The 22,456-nt window shown below is 35.1% G+C and overlaps 2 long non-coding RNA genes across 2 annotated transcripts; both read right to left on the bottom strand.

The window, feature by feature from the left end:
* Window positions 1-6,723: 6,723 nt before the first annotated feature.
* On the bottom strand, window positions 6,724-10,045 carry LOC130235680 (uncharacterized). The gene is made up of 3 exons (XR_008838412.1): window positions 9,913-10,045; window positions 9,384-9,469; window positions 6,724-7,693 (listed from the first exon to the last, which is right to left on the bottom strand). It is a non-coding gene; the product is annotated as an uncharacterized LOC130235680 (long non-coding RNA).
* Window positions 10,046-10,137: 92 nt separating this feature from the next.
* Window positions 10,138-11,327, bottom strand: LOC130235691 (uncharacterized). Its single transcript, XR_008838413.1, has 3 exons — window positions 11,258-11,327; window positions 10,264-10,409; window positions 10,138-10,180 (listed from the first exon to the last, which is right to left on the bottom strand). It is a non-coding gene; the product is annotated as an uncharacterized LOC130235691 (long non-coding RNA).
* Window positions 11,328-22,456: the final 11,129 nt, after the last annotated feature.

Here is a 22,456-nt window from a genome sequence, read left to right as displayed (position 1 = left end):
AGTGACGTCAGACTAGGGAGATCGCGCAAATAAACAGTATGAAGAGAGGGGGCCAAGATGGCGTTCATCCAAACGGACACGTTTTGAGCGGTGTCGTCAGGCTTTTCAGAAATTAACATGAAACAACTCAAAAATCCCGAAAGAACTTGAACTTATCACTTGTTATGTCGTGTGTAGGTCATGCTCAGATGGGTAAAAAACGAAATAGAGCTAAAGTAGTGTTTAAAGCTATAGAAATGGCAACTGAGGAGAAAGGCAGAACAAGGGGTGCCGAAACGGACGACGAAATAACAGATGCATCTCTTATCTACACTCCGACCAAAAGCCCACCGGGTAAATAAGGAAAGGTAAAAATGAACATTGACGAGAAAATTGATTCACTCATTAACGCTGTCTCTGAACTCACATCAAAAAGTGATGGGACATTTCAAAGAGTGGAGTCCATGGAGAGAGTTTTGGAGAACACTGCATCTTCTATCACCACTCTTTCTACTACTGTAAGTAAATTACAGAGAGAGAGTACATCGCACAAAGAGAAGGTTCTACGGTTGGAAAAAAAATGTCACTATGTTACAACAAGAAAACAAGCAGTTGAAAGATACATGCATGGGGATGCAGAATTACAAAAGGAGATGGGACCTCAGGATTTACGGTGTAAAAGAAATTGGGCCGAACAAGGAGAATGATGTAAGAGACAGTTATCAAGATATTTTCCAAAGTATCGCCAAAGATCGCGCACAAAATCCCAGATGTCGTGGATTCGGTGCACCGACTGGGACAAAAAAGAGGAGACGGTCGCCCTAGAGTGATAATTGCACAGTTCGCCATGCATCTCTACCGAGATACAGTGTGGAGAGATGCTAAAGAAAATTTGTTCTTGAAAGAAAACGAGCTAAAAATCAAGGAAGATTTGTCGTCAGAGGAACGAACCGCAAGGAAAAGAGCATGGCCACTGGTGAAACAAGCGAAAGCAGAGGGCAAGAAGGCCGGCTTCCAAGGAGGGTTTGCCTTCATCGAAGGAGTGCGCGTCTGTGTCCCTGACACCTGAGATGATGACAACTGCCACGGCTGTCAAATCTTAATCGGGAACTATGCAACTAATTAAAATTTGAAGAAATTGATGTTTCATGTTTTCACAATTTTACACGTTTTATCCAAAGGTAATTCTATTTTATATTTGTTAATTAGTTCTATTTAGCGATTTCTGATTACAGGTTCGGGAAGTTTAAGTTAATTTCTTTAAATGTTCGAGGCATTCGCGACGCTGTTAAAAGGAAGGCTATTTTTCTTTTTGGAAGACACACAGAAGCTTCAAGTTTTTCAAGAGACTCATTCATGTGACTCTGATTCGAATTTCTGGAAAACTCAATGGGGAGATTATGCCATTTTTTGTCATGGATCAAATCATTCAGCAGGTGTGGCAATTTTCTTTAATAAGTTTAAAAGCAAAGTTTTGGAAACTATTCGTTTAAATAGTGGAAGATGGAGTATATTGACTGTTAAATTGGACAACTCTACATTAATAATTTGCAATGCCTACGGATATAACGTCAGAACACATAATTTAGAACTGTTTAAAAAGATTGGTGATACAATAACAGATCTAAAGAAGAAGTACAAAGACGGAAAGATAATTATAGGTGGTGATTTTAACGATGGTCCAAATGATGCTGTTGATCGTTTCCCCTGTAAAATTACTAGTTCAAGATTTTCAGATTTACATTCCTTTATAACTGACAATTTGCAAATTCTAGATGTATGGAGATATTTGAACCCCAATTCCCTTGAATATACTTGGAGTAATAATTATTTTTCTTAAAAATCAAGAATAGATTTTTGGCTAATTTCACATGATTTAATTCCACATGTTTCAGAAACAAAAATAATTTGTGCCCCTCAATTAGATCACAAATTAATATCGATATCCTTTGATGGGTGTAAAGGCAATTCAATTCGTGGATATTGGAAATTTAATAACACCCTACTTTCTGACAGTTACTTTGTGGAACAAGTTAAACTGTTAGCTAATTTTTAAAGATAATAGTTTAAATTTTACACAAAAGTGGGAACTTTTTAAATTTAAAGTTAGAACAATTGCTATGAAAAGAGGTAAAGAATTATATATGACAACAAACTCAAAAAAATTACAGAAATAACTGATAAACTTAATTTTTTTATTAAACAAAATTCTCTATCAGATGACAAAAAATCTGAATGATATTCTCTAAATTTAAAATTAGATAAACTGTACACAGAATTAGCTAAAGGTGCCTATATGAGGTCAAGAGCCAAATGGCTAGAGCAAGGTGAAAAAAATACTAGCTACTTTTTCTCCCTCAAGAAAAGGAATTATAATAGAAATTCTATTTCATCCCTGAAAATAAATGAAAGTACTTCAAATAACCTTTTAGATATAGCATCTTTTATTTTTACATTTTATGAAACACCTTATACTTCTAATACTGATAATGAAAAAATAAGTCACTTTTTACAAACAGTTGAACAAACAGTTCCAACAGTTTCTAATGATTACAGGGAATATTGTGAAGATGATATTTCCAAATCGGAGATTTCTAAAGCGCTTTCCTCCATGAAAAAAGGAAAATCCCCTGGTACAGACGGATTAACTGTGGAATTTTAGTGTGCTTTTTGGGACCTGACAGAAAATGTTTTATTCAATATGTATAAAGAATGTTTAAAACAGAAAGAGTTAAGTTCAACAATGAAAAAATGTGTTATTAGTTTAATTTAAAAACCAGATAAAGATCCTTTAATAATAGACAATTGGAGACCAATCACTTTATTAAACGTTGTTTATAAAATATTAGCCCTGGTATATGCTACTAGATTAAAAAGTGGTTTAAGTGACATAATAAATGAATCCCAAACTGGCTTTATGGCAAAACGCCATATTAGTTCAAATATAAGACTGGTACTAGCTTATAAACAATTTGTCAATTCAGAGGCACTTATTTTGTTCCTTGATTTTTAAAAGGCATTTGACACATTTGAGCACCAGTTTCTGTTACAGGCTTTACAGATGTTTGGTTTTGGAAATAAGTTTATTCAGACTGTTAAGATGTTCTATAAAGGCATCAACAGTTCAGTTATAGTACAGAACAATACAACTAAAAGATTTTTTATCAATAGGGGTGTGAGACAGGGTTGCCCAATTTCTACATTTTTGTTTTTGACTGTCGTGGAATTATTAGCACTTAGTATAATTAAAAATCCAAATTTGAATGGCATAACTATATTTGATAGAGAAATAAAAATATCGCAATTGGCGGATGATACAACTCTATTTTTGAAAGATAAAAGTCAAACTAAAACTGCAATTGATTTAGTTAAAGTTTTTTCAAATGCCTCACTTCATTTAAATCTTAAAAAATGTGAGATTCTTCCGGTGCATGATTCTGGTGACTAATTGTTGTTTAATATTCCTGTTAAAGAATGTGTTAAATATTTAGGAATTTTTATATCCAAAAACTTATTAGTGAGGCAGCAACTTAATTTTAACAACAAAATTAAGAAAACAAAAATGATTTTTGACAACTGGTTAAGAAGGGATCTTTCCTTTTTAGGTAGAATTTTATTAACAAAAATAGAAGGCTTGTCCAGTTGTTGGAAAAAACAAACATCACCAGCTTAAAAATTCAGTATTGGCAGAGAAGAAATGCAATGGAGGTTTTGAGATATTAGATTATATAGTTATGAACAATACATTCAAAATTAATTGGATGAAAAAATGTGTAGTTGACCCGGATTCATTATGGTTTTTTATTCCACACAGTATCTTTAAGAAGGTAGGCGGTCTCAATTTTCTTTTGACTTGCAATTTTTTACCATCTAAATTACCAGTAAAATTATCTAAATTTCATGAACAAGCACTCTTGGCTTGGAAACTTTGCTTTGTGCATAATTTTTCTCCTCACAGAATGAAAATTTGGAATAACGAATTGATTACTGTTAAAGGTAAGAGTTTATATTTGGAGAAATGGTTGGAACATGGGTTAGTATATGTAAGTGATTTATTTAATTAATCTTTAAAGATCTATTCATATGAATCTTTTTTTATCCAAGTTCAATTTTCCTGTTAAATTTAAAGAATTTTCAACAGTAATCAAAGCTATCCCCTCGGTACTCGTTAATTTAATGTGCAGTCGTTTAACCTATTATAAGATAGAAAATAAAGAATGTAATTTCCTGATAAATGGTAAAAATATATTTGACAAAAAATGTATTAACAAAGACAAGTATTTAATGGTAAAAATGGAGTTATTCCAAGAGGGAAATTTATTGGAATTCGTTATTATGGGAGGTTAATTGGAGAAAAGCATGGCTGCTACCATACAAATTTTGCATTTCAAATAAAGTAAGAGAAATTCATTTAAAGATTTTACATAAAATATATCCAACCAACATGTTACTTTCCAAATTTTCAGATATTGAGGAAGAATATTCATTTTGTAAAAACAGTGAGGAATCCTTATGTCACTTATTTGTTAATTGTCAGAGTGTGCAATTATTTTGGAAAGACTGTTTTTCTGATTATTCTGCAAAAAATAATATGTTGATAACATTGAATGCAAAAGAAATTATTTGTTATTTTGAAAATGGTGATAAATTAATGTTGTTAATTTTATTATTTTAAATGGCAAATTCTTTATCCACAAATGTAGACTTTCAAAATCTCCTCCTTTATACAAGGTTTTTGTCAATGAACTTATTCTGTTAATGAAGTCTCTCAAAGCTGTAAAAAATGTAAAAGCTCTGTCTATTGTAAGTTATTATGAATGTTTTTGGCGTCCTTTGAATGTCTTCCTTTTGTTTTTTGTTTTTTTAATTATCTTTGGATTTTTTGTTTGTTGCCTGTTTTGCTGTGTTTGTAAATTATTAATGCACAATAAAAATAAAAAACAAACAGTATGAAGACAACTGATCGTGGTGCGCATTTAGATGCCGAGATAAGATATTCTGAGATATTCACAGAAACGACGGACCACAGCCATATAATTATGAACCTGTGGACAGACCAGCAGACAGAACAGCAGTCAAAGAAGAGTAATTGAGCTGTAAGCTGCAGGTTCTTAATGAGAAGGCAGTGTTAGCTCACAGACAGATATGCTGGATAACGAACGTTATCTGGCAATAGCAAAGCTAGTATTGATCATCTATAAGTATTAATACTTACCAGTAACAGAAACTGAGCATTTAGCAGAGTTATGCTACATTGTCCCTATTTTTTAAGTGTAGATAAGTGAATACAAAACACAAATAATACTGAACGTCTGGAATAATGCAGAAACATGTAAACAAGGAACTTGAAAATCTTTTTATTATACAAAAAGTTTTCAGAGCTTTTGTATTGAAATAAAAACAACATCAAATAAATACAATTAAAATAAGGTTTAAAATAATATTTCTTTTTTGTCTTTTTTTGCCATGGCTTTAAGATAATCCGTATTGGATCCCATTTTGGCAACAATCCATAAAAAAAACACAAGCCTTTTGCTCCGGGACAGCATCACTGCTGCAGATGAGTCTCCCAAAGCCTTATAAACACACCACATGACTATAAATTATTAATTAGCTGAGCAGTAACTATATAAGTATATATAAGGAACTATACAAGACATAATGTTACCATAGTTACATTTTTACATGGTTTAAAAAAAGTATATTTAATATGCTTAACGTTACAAGTTAGCAGCAGTGCTGTACTTTACAGTAGGCTACTCCAACATAAACACATTGTGTTGCTTCTGATTACGCAAATAATCATGCTTACTGATTTGAAAGTTGACAAATATAAAAGAAAAATGGTTTGTCTTACCGTGTACGGTTCTTTTTTTTTTTCAAATAAGTCCCCAGTCTGATGTCACCAAAAGTATCTGTATGCAGCCTTTATGATGCAAGCTGAGATTGCATCACTCAGCGATGCAATGTCAGACACAATGCACTCAATGGAGCTAGTGATGTCACTGTGAGGGGTAGGGTTAGGGGTGGGGTTAGGTGAACCCATTAAAAAGCATTGGCTTTTTAATGGTATAATGGTATAATGATGATTGCTTTTTAGTACAATCATCAGCACATATTGCACTGCACCAGGTCCCTCTCGACGTCACCGGAGTGGTTAGAAAAAAAAAAGCGGGTTTTCCAGAAGTGGAGAAAAACAAGACACATTTTTTAAAAAATGTTTGCCCTTGTGCTTCGCAAAACATTTTAATATGGTACTTTATGGTATGTACACTGTAAAAAATAAAAAGTTGAGTAAACTTAAAATTTTAAAGCAACCGGCTGCAAAGAAATTTTGAGTTTACTCAACTTCAGTGGTTGAAGTTATGCCAAATTATTTTTTTAAGTTGACTGAAACGGCTGGTTTGAGTCGAGACAACTTTCAAGTCTAAGTTCATCTAACTTGTCATTATAAGTTTGCCTGAAATTAAACAGGGGTTGAGTAAACTGTGATAAATGAGTAGGCACAACTTAACAGAAGTTCAGTTAACTCAAAGATGTGCAGCTGGTTGCCTTAAATTTTTAAGTTGATTCAATCTTTTTTTTTTTTTAATAATTTAATGTAAATCTAATACCTGCGTATCTCAAACAGATATCTGTATGACTCTCTCTAAGAATAAAGTTAGCAGATTACAAAACACACTATTAAAACACAATATCAAAGAAAATATTTATTGACAATTTTGCAAACAGCTTTCTGTCCAAATGAAATGCAGTCCAAAGAAGAAAAAGAGGAGGAAAAAATTCAATCCTCAAATCCTGTAATGCCTTTTAAGTGCTCGAGTAAAACAAAAAAAATATTTAAAGTGCTAGCACTATCAACACTTTTTTTCAAAGTGCAAGAGTAGTTAGTGTTGTCATGATACTTTAATTTTGTTACCCATCGGTTCTGAAATTTTAAAAACGTCTATTTCCTGCTAACATTTGAGCGCTGTTGAGCATGTTTTTATACACTGTTAATTTGCCATTGTGTTCACATGCTCAAACGAAAAAAAAAACTGGGCTTGAAGGACATCAGTTCACCGGACTCACTGCTGTTTACTGACTGTAACCACAGCTACAAGGACACTTAAGCATTTCACATTTATCAACTGGTCTGTGTATAAGCTGACATACAAGTGTTACGCTGACTGATCGGCACAGTTTTGAAACACTCCAGTGTGTGTGTGTGTGTATCTGTGTTTGCACTCCATGAACATCAGCGAAGAGCAGTGAAATGATGAACTTCTCGGCCAATCACAGTCATTTTTGTTGAGCACTTGAACACAACAGCCAATCTATCAATTAGCGGGAAATGGATGTTTTTAAAATTTGAAAATGTAAATAAACAAAACTGAATTTAAGTATTGTGACAACACCAAGAGTAACAGGATTTCAGTGTACAAACAAATACATTTTGCTTTTGAAAGATTGGACTCTAGCTGAGCACTAAGGGTCAAGGCCAATACACACTTTCTGAATAGTTTCAAAGGTGTGTTTCAGTTCTTTGGGGTAGTTCATATTGACGAAATAAATCAAACCAAAGAGGAGAATGACAGCTGTCGATTTGCTCTTCCAGAACCACAGACTGGCACCTTATATTTGGGTTGGTCTGAACAGTGGCAACATCATCTTCAACAATGCTAAAGATGTCCATCTCCATCTTATTTGTGCAAATATCTTCTGGCTCTGTGATCTGCAGTCAAAAGAAACATAAAACAGGATGAAAATCTACTTTTACTGCTTAATCACAAACATCTCCAAAAACAAAAAGCAAGGTAAAAAGTAAAGGTAAAGCAACTTCATTTGGAAACTAAAGGTAGTAATGTCAGTAACACAGTCATTTATAAACCTTCCATTTATAAAGCTTATCAGGTAACACTTTATAATAATGAATCATTTATTAAGCATTAGCAAATAGTGAATTCATTATCCGTTAAGCATCAACTCTACATTAATAAACATTAGTAAGAAGTTTATAAATACAGCTACACATAAGCACATTTATAATGTGCGCAATGATTATACTTTCATACTTTAATGATTAATTTTTTATTACTAAATTAAGTATTGCATTGTTTCCAATTCACTTATTTAAGAGTAGTTGGTGTTTTTAAGATCATTCAGAATGTGTAAATAAATTATTAATAAACTTTTCAAATTAACATTTATATATCTTATTATTCAGGCATACAGTAATAGTTACTTTACATGTTCATAAATGCTTCATTAACTCAACTTTATCCAGTTTTGTGACCTAATATATAAAGGGGGGACTATTTAGACTTTATAAATGTCTTATAAATGACAATTAAAGGCTCACTTATATTTAAAATAGAAACATTTATTAATTTCTATTCAAGTTGTATTAATTTCAATATTTATTTCAAGTTGTATCAATAAAACTATAAAATGAAAAATAAATATTTGCAATATTATTTAAATTAAATTTACTGCACAGTTTAAACATCTCTAAATAACATTGAAATGTATCAAAATGTATTGTTAAATTACTATATTGTTGTTTTCTCTTGTTTTGTGTTATTCAGCAATGTTTAAATCTCACCATAGTTTAATTTTACATAAGATTACAAAGATTTATTGTTCAGTTGATACTAAGCCTTACATTTCATTTATAAGGGATATGCAAAGCATAAATAGTCCTCACTTTAGGTCACAAACTGGATGAAGTTGAGTTAATAAAGCATTTATAAAAAGTAACTATTATTATATGCCTGAATAGTACGATATGTAAATGTTAATTTGAATAGTTTATTAATCATTTACTTAAGCATTCTGAATGACCTTTAAAAAACACCAACTATACTTAAATAACTGGTTTGTAAATAATGCAATTTTTACTCTAGTAATGAAAATTGAATCATTAACAAAGTATGAAAACACAATCCTCAATCATATTATTCATGTGCTTTTAAGTTAAGAACACTGCATTGGTAGTTGTAGTTGTAAACTGCTTACTAACATCTATTTATGTAGAGTTAAATTAACATCTATTTTTATTATTTAGTAATATAATATATATTACAGAATTATTAATTATATTCCAGAGTGGCATAATTACACTAATTACCGATTAACACAATAACAATAAACGTTCATTGTGATCAAATGTTTTAGAATATTTACCATCCAAGGCAGCTTTCTGTCAACAGGCATTATGACAATGTGTGGTTTGATTTTAATGACATAAATGTCCTCTTCATTACTCTTAATGTTTAACTTATCTAGAAGGTAGTTTATTGCTAAAGGTCTTTGTGAAATACGCTTGGATCAAAACTTTAGAAGTCCTAAATCTAGGACTGACACCCAAGTCATGTCCTCAGCTAGGGGTATATATGCTGATAACAGACTGATCACACACTTACTAGGTAAGCCTTCCGGAACTTTTCCCTCATAAACAAAGTAGACCTTTCAGAGCTGTAGCCTTCCTTTGAGCGAGCACATTAGACTTCTGAAAGATACCAAAAAAATATAGGTCATCAGCTATTGTCACATTCAACCAGATGCTCAGACCTTAAGAGAAGACAGGTGGCACAACTTTACCATTGAAGGGCATTTATTATGGTCATTCACAGGTTAGTAATTTTGATCAGAAATCCCCAACATGTTTTAATTATTAAAATTGAAATTTTCTTTATAATTATTGTTGCAGCACCTGTTTCCACTCCCTGGTCCACTGGACTCAGTTATGGTCATTCTACTAAAGACAAAGTGATGAAAAAGTAGCATCCTCTACAGTGGTGAAAACAGTGCTACAAACTTTTCTTTTAGAAAACAAACTGTTTTGTAACTTCAAAGACTAATTACCTGCATGAATACCAACATTGCACACAAACAAAGAAAGTTTAATATAGCCCCTTAAATCAGTGATATGATTAAATGCTAAAGAATTACTTGATTGTCCAGTTGGTCCAGGAGGGTCCTCCATATTGCCCACCACATGATCGATACAACTTGATAGTGTATTCATCCAAAAAAGAGAAGGTACTCCTGAGGTTGATTTGAGCAATCCTGTAAAACTCAGCATAGATCTACAAACAGACCATAAAAAAATTATTAGTATGAATTGTGAACAAGGGTTATACATTTTGAAATAAATAATCTCAAATGCAAACTTGCCTGATCTCCCAGAAACATGCAGGCCACTGTTTTTGGACATCAGCTACAGGAGGTTAAAAAAATTGTAATTGTCAGTAACCGCAGCAGGCTGTTTGTGTGCCCTTGTCAACTGTGATTTTAACGCACCTGCAGTCTTGAAAATGCAGATGCAGTCAGTGAACAAACAAGGCTGCTGCCTGGATGGTCCTCGATAGCGATGTAGTCTGTAGTATTTCAGGAGAACTTCTCAGCCACTGTTGATAAATTAGCAAATCTTACACTGCATTCCACACCTATAAAAAAGTTAATAAAAATGTAAGATTGCAGGTCAAATTGTTTTCATAAACTTAACTGATGTTGTTAAAAATCACAATTTGAATAAATATTGCACACATGAAAAGAGAAGATTTAATTAACACATACATGTATGTTACTTAACTAGTAAACGGTTAAGATATGCCAAATAGATAATCATAAAAACCATAAGCTCCTGAAATACCATATATATGCTACTAGTGACTGTATATTTGATGTGGTATACCAAATATATTTTTGAAGTGGTTATAATGTTACTGCATTGCTGTCTTAATACAGACACAACAGGGTTAAGAATACAGTGGTGATTGCTCAAATATGTCTGTTTGCAGCAAGATACAACCAACAACTACTGCAAAAATAATTATTAATTTTTGCATTATTGCATATACAGGACAAACTGTGAGCCATATGGATTTAATATGCATCATTAATTTCTTGAATGCTGAACGATTCTTAGTTATAGGCCCACTTAAGTCTGGCAATATCAAAAATTATATTCAAAACATACTAACTGTAATGCACTACATAATATTGTTTACAAAGCATAATCTACATAAATACACTTCATTTTACTAATGTGAACACTCCACATTTCTTTATTAACATGCCCACCATATATCCCTTCCAGTTCAACAAGTGAATTAACGTTAAACAGTCCTTCAAATGAAGCAAACTTCACAGGTCGCTAAAGAACAGCCCGAGCTTGTCAGAAATTATCCCCACACGATGTAACTTAGTTTTTTGGGAACATAACGTCACATTTTACTTTAGATTTGCAAGCTAATTAGATTAATTTTGAAAATAAAGCTAAAACAAAGCTTACCTGAATCAGGGGATGGCAGTTGCTGCTGGTAAGAGGACACCTCGTGCAAAATGGCGCTCGACGGCAGACTGAGCATGCGCAAAGGCAGGAAGTAAACGCTCCAGTGAAGAACTCAAAATGTAAAGTCTGCTCAACTTAAGTATTTACTTTCATTGAACAAACCAGTTTTAAACATTCAGCTTACTCGTTTTTAAAAGTAAACTCAACACTGAGCTCAAAATATGTCCACCCAACTTAAAATTTTGATTTGAGTTAACAATTTGTAAGTTGGATTTTTTACAGTGTAGTATTTTTACAAATGATTCTACCTTTTTTTGAAATAGTTTTTTAACCTACAATATGCTCCTTAAAACTAAGATATTTGTTTCACATACCTTTATTAACATACATGATCTCTTTAACATAATACAAATTTACAATGTATTCATACATCAAGTTAATATTTGTTGAAAACTCTATAAATATTAAAATGATTCAGTTTCTGTAGTTGTTGCTAACTAATTTAGATAAAGATTTAGATGTCCTTAAATGTAAAGTATATATTCACATATGTTTCTCCTTTTTTTTTCTTTGAATAATAAATGTCAATATTTACACTTGATATAAGATTAGCAGTTTTCGGGCATAATTAACTTTCTAACAACACAAAGTACAGCTTAGACTTTAAGGTGCAAGTTGTGTTTCAAAAGAGAAGTGCTGTAACCATGGCACTCTAAAATATTTTTTTTGTTTAGTTTTTCTTTTCTTTTGCAAAGTCACTAATGTTTATTATGGAACAAAACCTTAAGCTTTAAACTTTAACTATATTTATGTCAGGTAAACAAAGTAGACATCTTTGTGCTGTTCTGCACTTTCATTCCTCATATACTTTATGAGTTGTCATGTTGGTCTGGACAAGGGAAGAAAATCTTTAAATGCATGAAAAATACAATCAACCAAACCCTTCAATAATTAATATTTAGTAATTACTTTTTCATTAAAATGCAATAATTCATATACTTACAGAAACTTTTTATTCATCTGCGTATAACACTTTATCACATATTGTAAATGAATTGCAATGTTTGAGATTAAGTTTCACCTGAAAGTAAAGATGATCCGGTTTACTGACAAACAGTTTCACACCACTGTTGTTGCATTTATATTGTATAAAGGATTTTGGATTGTAAGATTATCATATATTCTGCTCACTTCAAGCTGTCTGTTTTGTTTTATCAAAGGATTTTCAAATAAATAATCATTGTGGAGAAAAACATAGTTCTATTATTTGCTTTTATTTTCATTTGAACAAAAAGTGGCATGTCCAAAATTATTTATACCCTTCTCAATAAATAGCCTGGGTGAAAACCACTGCTGAGCAAAAATAATTTTATTAAATTGTTTAATTCATCTTTAACATAGGTAAAGTTCTTTTAAATTAAAATGTTTCTGTTCAGTTGCCACAGTTAAAGTTCAGTTTAGTTTGTTTCCGTGTAATGTAATCACTGCTGAAAGCGACAGCTTTCTGTCAACAATCACCCACAAATTTTTAACTAAATTTGACAACTGAACTGAAAATCCATCAAGGGTTAGACAGTATTCTAGTTTTTTGCCCGAGAGGTTTTTAGTTCCAATAAGCAAGACCTCAGTTTTATCTGAATTTAGTTATAAGAAGTTTTTAGCCATCCAGTTTTATAAATATCAGCTATAAAATCTGTTAATTTTGTGAATTTGAACAAATGATCAGGTTGAGAGCAGATATATAATTGTGTATCATCGGCATAATTGTGAAAACTGTATTTTTAAAATTTATTTATTTTTATCGCCTTGCAGTAGCATAATGTAAAAAGTAAGGGACCAAGAACTGAGGCTTGTGGTACTTCACAGTGTACTTTTGATATATTGGTATGACAAATCTTCATTAACTGATTTATTCTTCATTAACCGATTATTCTTCATTAATTGATTATGTGGAGATAGGTAGGTAAGACCTATGCAGTTCCGGTAATACCAACATAGTTTTTTGAGTCTATCAAAGAGAATGTTATGGTCAATAATATTAAATGCAGAACTGGGACCAGCAACACTAGAAAAATGCAAGCACAATCGGACAAAAAGAGCAGGCCATTCATAACTGTCAGGAGAGCTGTTTCTGTCCTATGGAATGCTCTAAATCCAAATTGGAATTTCTCACAAATATTAAGTTGACATGACTTTTTCCAAGTATCTTTGATTGAAAATGCAGGTTTGAAATGGGTCTATAAGTTACTAATTCTTTAGGATCAAGCTGTGTTTTTTTTATGAGAGGCTTAACAGCTAGTTCAAAAGGTTTTAGGCACATATCCTAAAAGTAGGGATGAATTTAAAATGCTCGGAACAGGTTCTGCGACTTCTGAGAACAATTGTTTTTATAAATTGGTCAGTACAGGATCAAACGTAGAAATAGGAGACAGATTGATGGTGCTTATTTTATCTCTGATATCATAAATATTGCATTTAAAAAAAATTCATAAAGTCTTTCCACAAAAGTGGAATCAAGAAAGCCAGGATAACAGAAAAAGCACAGCTTGATCTAGTTTAAGCAGGTCCTCCTGGCTTAGAAAGGCAATCTGCTCATCGAATTAGCCAAGTTGTGTCTATGTCAGACAGGCTCAACAACACCTTAAGAAATTAGACATGTCTGAATTTAAGGCAATTGATGGTTAAATCTTGGATAAGATTTTACAGATTATAAAAGCATTAACCTGCAGTCTTGACACACTCCCCACATCATTCGTCAAAACGCTGTTTAACCGTCTTGAAATGGATTTCCTAAAAGTGGTTAATGCTTCACTTCACTCAGGGACTTTTCAAAACTCACTTAAAACTGCAGTTTTTTCAAACCCCTATTGAAAAAAAGCAACCTGGATAACACCATATTGAGAAACTACAGGCCAATTTCAAATCTCCCTTTCATTGACAAAATCATTGAAAAGGTTGTTTTCAATCAGCTTATCACACTCTTAACCTCCAAAGGATGTTTAGGCAATTTTCAGTCTGGTTTCAGAGCACATCATAGTACAGAGAGCCTAATGAAATTCGCCTAGATACGGATTCAGACCGGAAACGCGGGGTCATGCGTCAAGCTTCGCATGTTGCTGCGGTGCAAAGTTCAAGCTTGGTGAACTCTAACCTGCGAAATCGCATCACTTGGCTGCATGAGACCAATCGAGGATCAAAACAGGGCCTCTCTGGACAGAAATTTAAAACATGGAGCGATCGCTCGCTTTTTTAATGTCTAATAAGCTTGTTTAATCCCGCCCCTTTTCGCAGCGCAGCACGACAGAATCTCGCACACACAAAGCCCGGTGTGACCGCACCTTTATGCACTACAGAATGAGTGAAGCTACGGTCACACCGGGCTTTGTGTGTGCGAAATTCTGTCGTGCGGCACTGCGCAAAGGGGCGGGATTAAACAAGATGATTAGACATTAAAAAAAAGCCAGCGATTGCTCCATGTTTTAAATTTCTGTCCAGAGAGATCCTGTTTGATCCTCCATTGGTTTCACGCAGTCAAGTGATGCGATTTCGCAGGTTAGAGTTCACCAAGCTTGAACTTTGCACCGCAGCAACCTGCGAAAACTTGACGCATGACCCCGCGTTTCCGGTCCGACGCATTCGCGTGCGTATGAATGGAAGTCTATGGAAAGAAAAGTCAAGTGTGACCGCACCTTGATGCAAGTATGGGTAAAACCTGATGTGAGCCAATCAGGTAACTAGTTGATAAATGCCTCTCTCACCCACCAATCTGGGAACTCCCAGTACTATCATTAAGAAAATTAACAGAAACATATGAGGTAAGATGTTTTAACTAATTCAATCGTCACATTGTCTTAAATGTGACCAGTGGGCATTCATGCCACACAGGGGGAATGAATTTATCATGAAGATTACTGCAAATACTTATGCTGAGTTCAGACTGCATGATTTTAGCCCCAATTTTGACTCGTTGACAGGTTTTGAGAAATCGTGACAAATGCCTGAAATCACAGACGAATCGGTGCTTATTCACATAACAATCACACAGATTGAACTATCAAAGACACAATCTGAGAGAATCTGCGATGAGTTGCCAACACCAGTGAGATATTTGGATTGCTAAATATCTGCACCTGTTGGCGATTCAAATCATGTCGTGTGAAATGTGTTTGATTGAAAAAACATTGGCGATTACCTACAGCCAATGAGAGAGCAGCATCAAGTAGTAGGGGTATTTGTAAGCCAGCGGGAGGTTGTGGAGAAGATAAAAGCGTTCATTTTCAGTTTATTTGGACCTAAGAGATGGAGGAAAAACTAGTGGAAATTTGGCAGAAGCACCTGTGTCTGTTTGATGCGTCATCTGAGCAAATATCATAATCGGGTCGAAAAAGAAAAAAAAAGTTGAGGAGAAATAGTTAATTCTCTTTAGCCAGGTGAGCAAAATAAGTACATTTTCTACCCCGCTAAAGGCTTTTTTCTCATTATGTCTTTTCTCATTATTTTCTCAATATTTTTCTCATTTTCTCAATTGTCTTCAGAAACATTTTTTGTTGTGCCGTGGAGAACACACAATTCATGCGCAAGATGGCGGATGCACAGCAAGTAGGGACATGTGCTGCTGGGATTTTTCTCGAACAACACTTGCACTTCCAATAATGGTATAAGTAAATGAAACAGGCACCGGCGGTTCACGTTGTCAGGTGTTGTCCAAAGAATGACGGCACTGTGTTATACCCTTATTTTAATCCTACATTCCTTGCGTAGCTGTTGTTTTAAATTTAAACTGCGATTAAAGATCAACATTGTCATAAACCTTGCTTCACTAATATAATAATTAAAAAAGGTCAAGCCATTTTGCATAAAGATGTCTCATGGCTGGTGGATCAGAGGTGGATACATTGTGTGCTTGCAGGCGGGAGTGAAACAATGGTGTTTGGAATTTGGTGGAGTTTTGGCGTCTTTTGCTGCAGAAAAAAAGGTACACGGTGGTACAAGTAATGTTCTTTAAGGAACAGTTTTGTACCTTGGTAAAAGTTGTACCTTATACGGTACAGAAAAGTCCTGTTATGATACTGTTCTGTACCATTTATGGTACAATTGAAATGAAGGAACATTAAGTGTTGGTCAACTTCTTTATCAAAACATTTATGAAAATAAATAATACTGGAAAGGTATTGTGTGAAAATTGGAGAAATTTTTTTTTTATATTGTACATGGGGGAATGTACTCCTGTAATATTTTTGTGAAAAGTGTTGTGAAATGTTTAGCAAAAAATGGATCTTTTGATTGACTATATATTCTTTATTGTAAATGGAAAAGGTGCATTTACACAAAATTAAACTTTTAAAAAAAAACATTGTTTAAAAATGTATTTTGATGTTTTATATTTACTAAAAATAAACTGACACATTTTGGATATAGCAAAATGCCTTTAAAGGGTCATGAAACCCCTCTGTTTCAGCAGGGTGTTTTCACACCTCTAGTTTGGGAAAAAGTCAGGAAAGTGGGCGTGTCCAGCTCTGTTTAGGGGGGAGTGTTGGAGGAGGGAAAGAGGGAAGGTGCATAAAAATTTGCATAAAAATGGGAGTTTCGATTTGGGCACGCTGATTTTCACAGAGGCACACAGACACAGGGCAGAAAGACAGTGACTGTCTTTACATGGATATCAGTAATCATATTATCTGACAAATTATTAAATGGTGGACTTTAATTGCAGTTTGGCACAATTTCATTCATTCCCCTCGTGACAAATGAGATATTTGATTTGAGGACTTGCTGGAAGCGTGTATTTTTAATGCAATGTTTGATAGCGCATGGCGAATGAGAGAAAAAAAACTCAGCATTTCTCGGAAACTTAGATGCACTCGGTAGATAGCGTCAGAAAGCCGTGTGTGTATAGACTATCTTGTCACAAAATGCGGCGAAAATCCTACACGTCGGTAATAGTTTGATTGCGATCTTTACATGTTCACACTCGGAGAGCAGCATTTACAGCAGATCTTTCAGTCCATAATATTGTAGTGATATTAACATACTGTAACTTAGAAATCATTTGACTAAGGTCCATCTTTAAACACCGAAAGAGTACTGCTGACAATACGAACTAACTCTGCCATCTGAATAAACAAACAAAGACACTGATCGCTTACCAAATCTGTAGAGACAGGACAATCAACACAAACTGGAGATGCGTCTTTATTAAAAGGAGGTGAGCAGCAAATCCCCATTTCACCATTTCCAGATGAGAAGAAAAGCTCTCGGGTAAAAAATGTTCCGTAGACACGTATTTCTGTCACGCATCGCATGCACTGTAATCCACAAGTGAGTCCAGCTGCGCTCTCATAGTGGGAAAATGAAAACAAAACCTTCGATGCAGCAAATTATAAAAGCAACACTGACGACCCGTATCTCCAAACAATTCTTCTTCTCCCACTTGTTTTGGCAACACAACAGGGAGTCTCTCTGCCGTCTGAACACTGTACAGGTACAAACAGTCTTCGAAGCTATCATGCATATTAATGTACACAATAGAGCACGCTGATTGGTTTGAACCAAGTCTTTCTCATAAATGAATGCAGCACACTCGGAGACGTCATGATGTACTACCAGGTACAGACATCCAGTCTACACGTTGGATACACACAGGGATCTAATCGGCGTGACGCAGCAAAAATGAGTTTTAAACAGGAAGAACTTTTTTTTACTTCCGGCTCTTCCTCTTTACGTAAGAAAAAAAAATGTTATGCCATACAATTCTTTTTTTTTTTCGCCTTTTTTTTGGAAAGGACCGTAAAGGTTGCAGACAGGAAAGACAACAACCACCATACAATTGTTAACCTAAGTGGTATAGGTGCCTTGTGTCCCTGAGAATTGTGGTGTTTCCTTTATAAATGCTTGTTATTGTTTATTGTTTTTTTCAGAGCGCTCACCAGAAAATTTCATGCCAATATTGGTGAGTATTGAAACTTTATACCTTATATCACTGTTCACAGTCGTTTGAAGATTAATGAAGATCTGCTAGATACGTTTGCATGCTGGTGCAGACCATATAAATTGTATGAACTAGATTATTACACCACTGTTCACAGTCAGTGTTTAAATTTGATTAACAGCAGTATAGGAGCATGATGGCTTGTCAATGCTGCAGATATTGCTATATAACAATGGACCCTTGTGACGGGCATAGAGAATGCCCTTCATGTTTGGGGATGGCGCATTTAAGTGAGGATGTAGACAACCCGTGTTGCAGTACTTGACTTACTGAAGGAGGAACAAATTTGTCGGGCTAATAGGGCAGCTGGTCCTGTCCCTCAGCATGCAAGACGGAGGGAACACTCGCCGGACAGGCGCAGCCATAAACGCTCATGTAAACACTCACGTGATCACCATGACTCTCCTCAAAAAGCAAACCGTAAGATTACTACTGAAAAGATGCCGACTTCTACAGGTAGTGGCAATACAGACACACAATTACATATTTTGGCAGCTATTCAAAACCTGTCAAGGAGGATGGATCAGTTTGAAACACTTCAATCTTTGACTTCCTTATCTTTACCACCTGTAAAGGAAAGCGTACAGATGAATGAGCAGCGGCCCTATCAAAGGAATATTGCAGAGGAGGCTGATGTGTTATCTCTTTTCACCCCTCAATTGTGAAAAGACACAACTTTCAGGAGGAAGCCAGTATGGGGGAACGCATTCAGACTCAGCAGAAGTCAACGATGAGCCAACATTAAAGGAGGATATACATCAAAATAATGTCATTGACATAATGTCATTGAGTGTTTAGTGCAGCCATGATTGTTGGCCTGAAATCACCATAACCCGATCCAACCCCTATTGGTGGAGTATGGGAGGGTATAACCCAAATTAATGCTGCATCTTGTATTCCAGAAGCAGATGATTTTACTTCAATCCTAAGAACAGCCTGGAAGAAATCATATCAGAAACTTCAGTTTAGTGCAGGGTGTAGACAGCTGGACAATGCACGATATCCAGTGGAAACTGGTTTGGGGGACATGCCACCAGTTGAACAGGCGATAGTTGAATGGACTTCTTTAGGTGCCCAAGGAAGTAGTGCGCAAAAACTGACCGTTTGATATCAAGGTCCTTTAATGCAACAAAACCAGAAATTTTCGGTTTCAATGACCTGCAGACGAGCATTACTTCCATGGAGAGACAAATCCTTTCTTTGCAGAGGAAGCCCACTCAGCAATGTTCCTCACAGGAGGTCAGTAATTACAACAAATGCCTCATTAACAGGGTGGGGAGCTGTTTGGGAAGGCTTGTCAGTAAAGGGGAAGTAAGTTCAGTAAAGTTCTGACCCCCTTGGTCGACAGAACATATAAATATGCTAGGACTGAGGGCTATTCATCTTGCTCTGACAGCACTATTACCAATTATACAGTATATCACATAAACCACCAAGGAGGAACGAGATCATTGAGAAACCTCCAGGTAGCAACAAACCTATTAACATGGGCATGGCCGCAGCTACCTACACTGAGGGCAACCCATATCCAGGGTGCAGCAAACAGAGTGGCCGATATGCTGCCCAGGACCAGGCCTCTCTCAGGGCAATGGCGGCTACACACAGAGGTAATAGCCCAAATTTGGGCCTGGTATAGGACTCCACAGGTGGATCTTTTTGCGTCCAGGGAGACAACTCATTGCCCGAAATGATATTCCCTAACAGATCAGGAGGGCAGCTTAGGTCTGGATGCTCTGTCACAAAAGTGGCCGACAGACTTGTTATACCCCAATCCTGTAATTCATCAAGTCCTTTTGAGAATCAGGCAAGGTCACTACGAGGTCTTGCTAATTGCTCCACGGTGGCCAGGGAAACCATGGTTTTCAGAATTGGTTCAGATGATCTGTGGTCATCCGTGGCAACTACTATTACTAGAGGAGCTCCTGTCTCAGGTGGAAGGCCAAATTTGGCATTCGAACCCAACGACCATGCGCTTGTGGGTATGGCCCCTATGAAGCCCATCTCTCAGAAATTAGATAAAACGGTGAACAATGCTAGAGCCCCATCTACTCGCTCTAACTATGCTAGCAAATGGAAGATTTTTTCCAGAAGGGTGCCTTAATGAGAACATTGACCCAGTATCCTGCTCAGTGCCTCTTGTTCTTTTCTACAGTCTCAGATAGACAAGAGCAGAGCAGCTAGTACAATTAACCTCATCTATTTTGGCATTTCATGAAGGAGTCAATGGCCACCCAGCAAGAAATTTTTAGTTCTCTACATGTTCTGAGAATATTACCAGCAATGTTGCATTACTGTTTTTGGTGGGTAGTTTTGTTTTAGTTTCCAGAACATTCTCTTAAAAGATAGGAAAACATTCTAACCACATTCGCTGGTAACAACTTTAGAACATTATATTCTAACATTCTTATAACATTATTGATGGGTAGTTTTCTTTAAGTTCCCAGAATGTTCTCTTTAATGGTAGGAAAACATTCTCTAGAAACATTCTAAATACGTTTCAAAGTAATATTCACTGAAAAAAATTGTGATTTTTAACAGTAAAAGCCTGTACAATCTACAGTGAAAACCGCTCATTTCTGTACAAAATACGGAAAATAGCTGTAACAGATCTAACCTTTGTTGTCGAGAAACTAATCAGAGTGTCTGAAATCTCACCACACACCCTCATTCACTAGTCCCTAAATTAGTCAATTAGTTTAGTCCACTAGACAGAGTGAAGCTGCGGTCACACCGGGCTTTGTGTGTGCGAAATTCTGTCGTACTGCGCTGCTAAAAGGGGTGGGATTAAACCAGATGTTTAGACATTAAAAAAGTGAGCGATTGCTCCATGTTTTAAATTTCTGTCCAGAGAGGTCTTGTTTTGATCCTCGATTGGTCTCACGCAGTCAAGTAATGCGATTTCGCAGGTCAGAGTTCACCAAGCTTGAACTTTGCACCACAGCAACCTGCAAAAACTTGACGCATGACCTTGCGTTTCCGGTCTGACGCATTCGCGTGCGTATGAATGGAAGTCTATGGGATAAAAAGTCAAGTGTGACCGCAGCTTTAATGACCAAAATGACTGAATGATGAACACCTGCTGTTAACAAGCACAATCACTGAAGGAAAGAACAAGAAATAAAACTACAGACACAGCCTCACACCAAACCAACTGAATTAAAACAGAGGATTAAACAACTCCATTAAATAACAACATTAGCAGCTTCACTGATTACAGTGACTTCAATTCTCTTGTATCTGCAAGAATGTTTACTAATGAACAGAGGTTTATATTTTTATTTAAAATGTTTCAATTGACCTCACCATCATGGATATCAGAGGCTGCTTTAGTTGAGCTCTTGAACCTTTACTCTTTTATCTTAATGATTCTCTGGCTGTGTTTCTGAAACTCATCAGTTTTAGCATGAAAGGCAGTGAGAAACTAAACTGTGTGTACTTAATCATTACAGATATGGTCTCTAGTTATTTATAAGTTAAGCCATAAAAAACAGCTTTATTTGATATTGTTTGGGATATGTTACAGCTTCCCATGGAGGTTTAACAAACAATTATCAAGGAATTAATAAGAAATTAAAATGTAATAGTTTAATGCACAAAACCTTGAGATCTCCAGCTGCACATTATGACACACAGACATCAAGAATCAGGATTTCAATCTCAACCATGGTTGCTAAAAAAAAAAGCTGCTTAAATCATTCATGCTGCAATGCATGCTGGGTGCCAGTATAGTACAAAAGTCCCAGCATGCATTGCAGCATGAATATATTATGCAGCCTAAAGTTCTTACAATCTCTTATTTTATGTTGTTTTGGGGGTGTAATATTTCAGTAGGTTGTTTAGTACTGTTCTGGATTGATTTTTATTTTTTTGTTTGTCACCAGTATTGAGATTCAAAGACTAATTGTTGATGTCTGTGTGTTTTTAAGTTCTGCCATAGATCAAACATTCCAACTCACAATCCAACATCTCATTGTGAGTGATGTATTTAGATCTGCTAAACAGTCATTGACTGCTGTAGGTCAAGTGGTTTCATTTACATGTGGTATTCATCTCTCACTTATAATTAACAAGATATTAAATGATTGCACAAGTAGGTAAGGGTGATTTCACATTTTTATTGTGTAATTTTGTTTTATTTCAATTAATTATTCATTTATTTAGGGTTTTATTCTCAGTTGATTTCATCTTTGGTTTTGGCTGTTTTTTGTGAT

Source organism: Danio aesculapii, chromosome 2 (genome assembly GCF_903798145.1).
Source record: "Danio aesculapii chromosome 2, fDanAes4.1, whole genome shotgun sequence".
NCBI classification, from domain to species: Eukaryota; Metazoa; Chordata; class Actinopteri; order Cypriniformes; family Danionidae; genus Danio; species Danio aesculapii.
The sequence above is the reverse complement of the archived record's forward strand: the minus strand, read 5'-3'. Positions and strand labels throughout refer to the sequence as shown.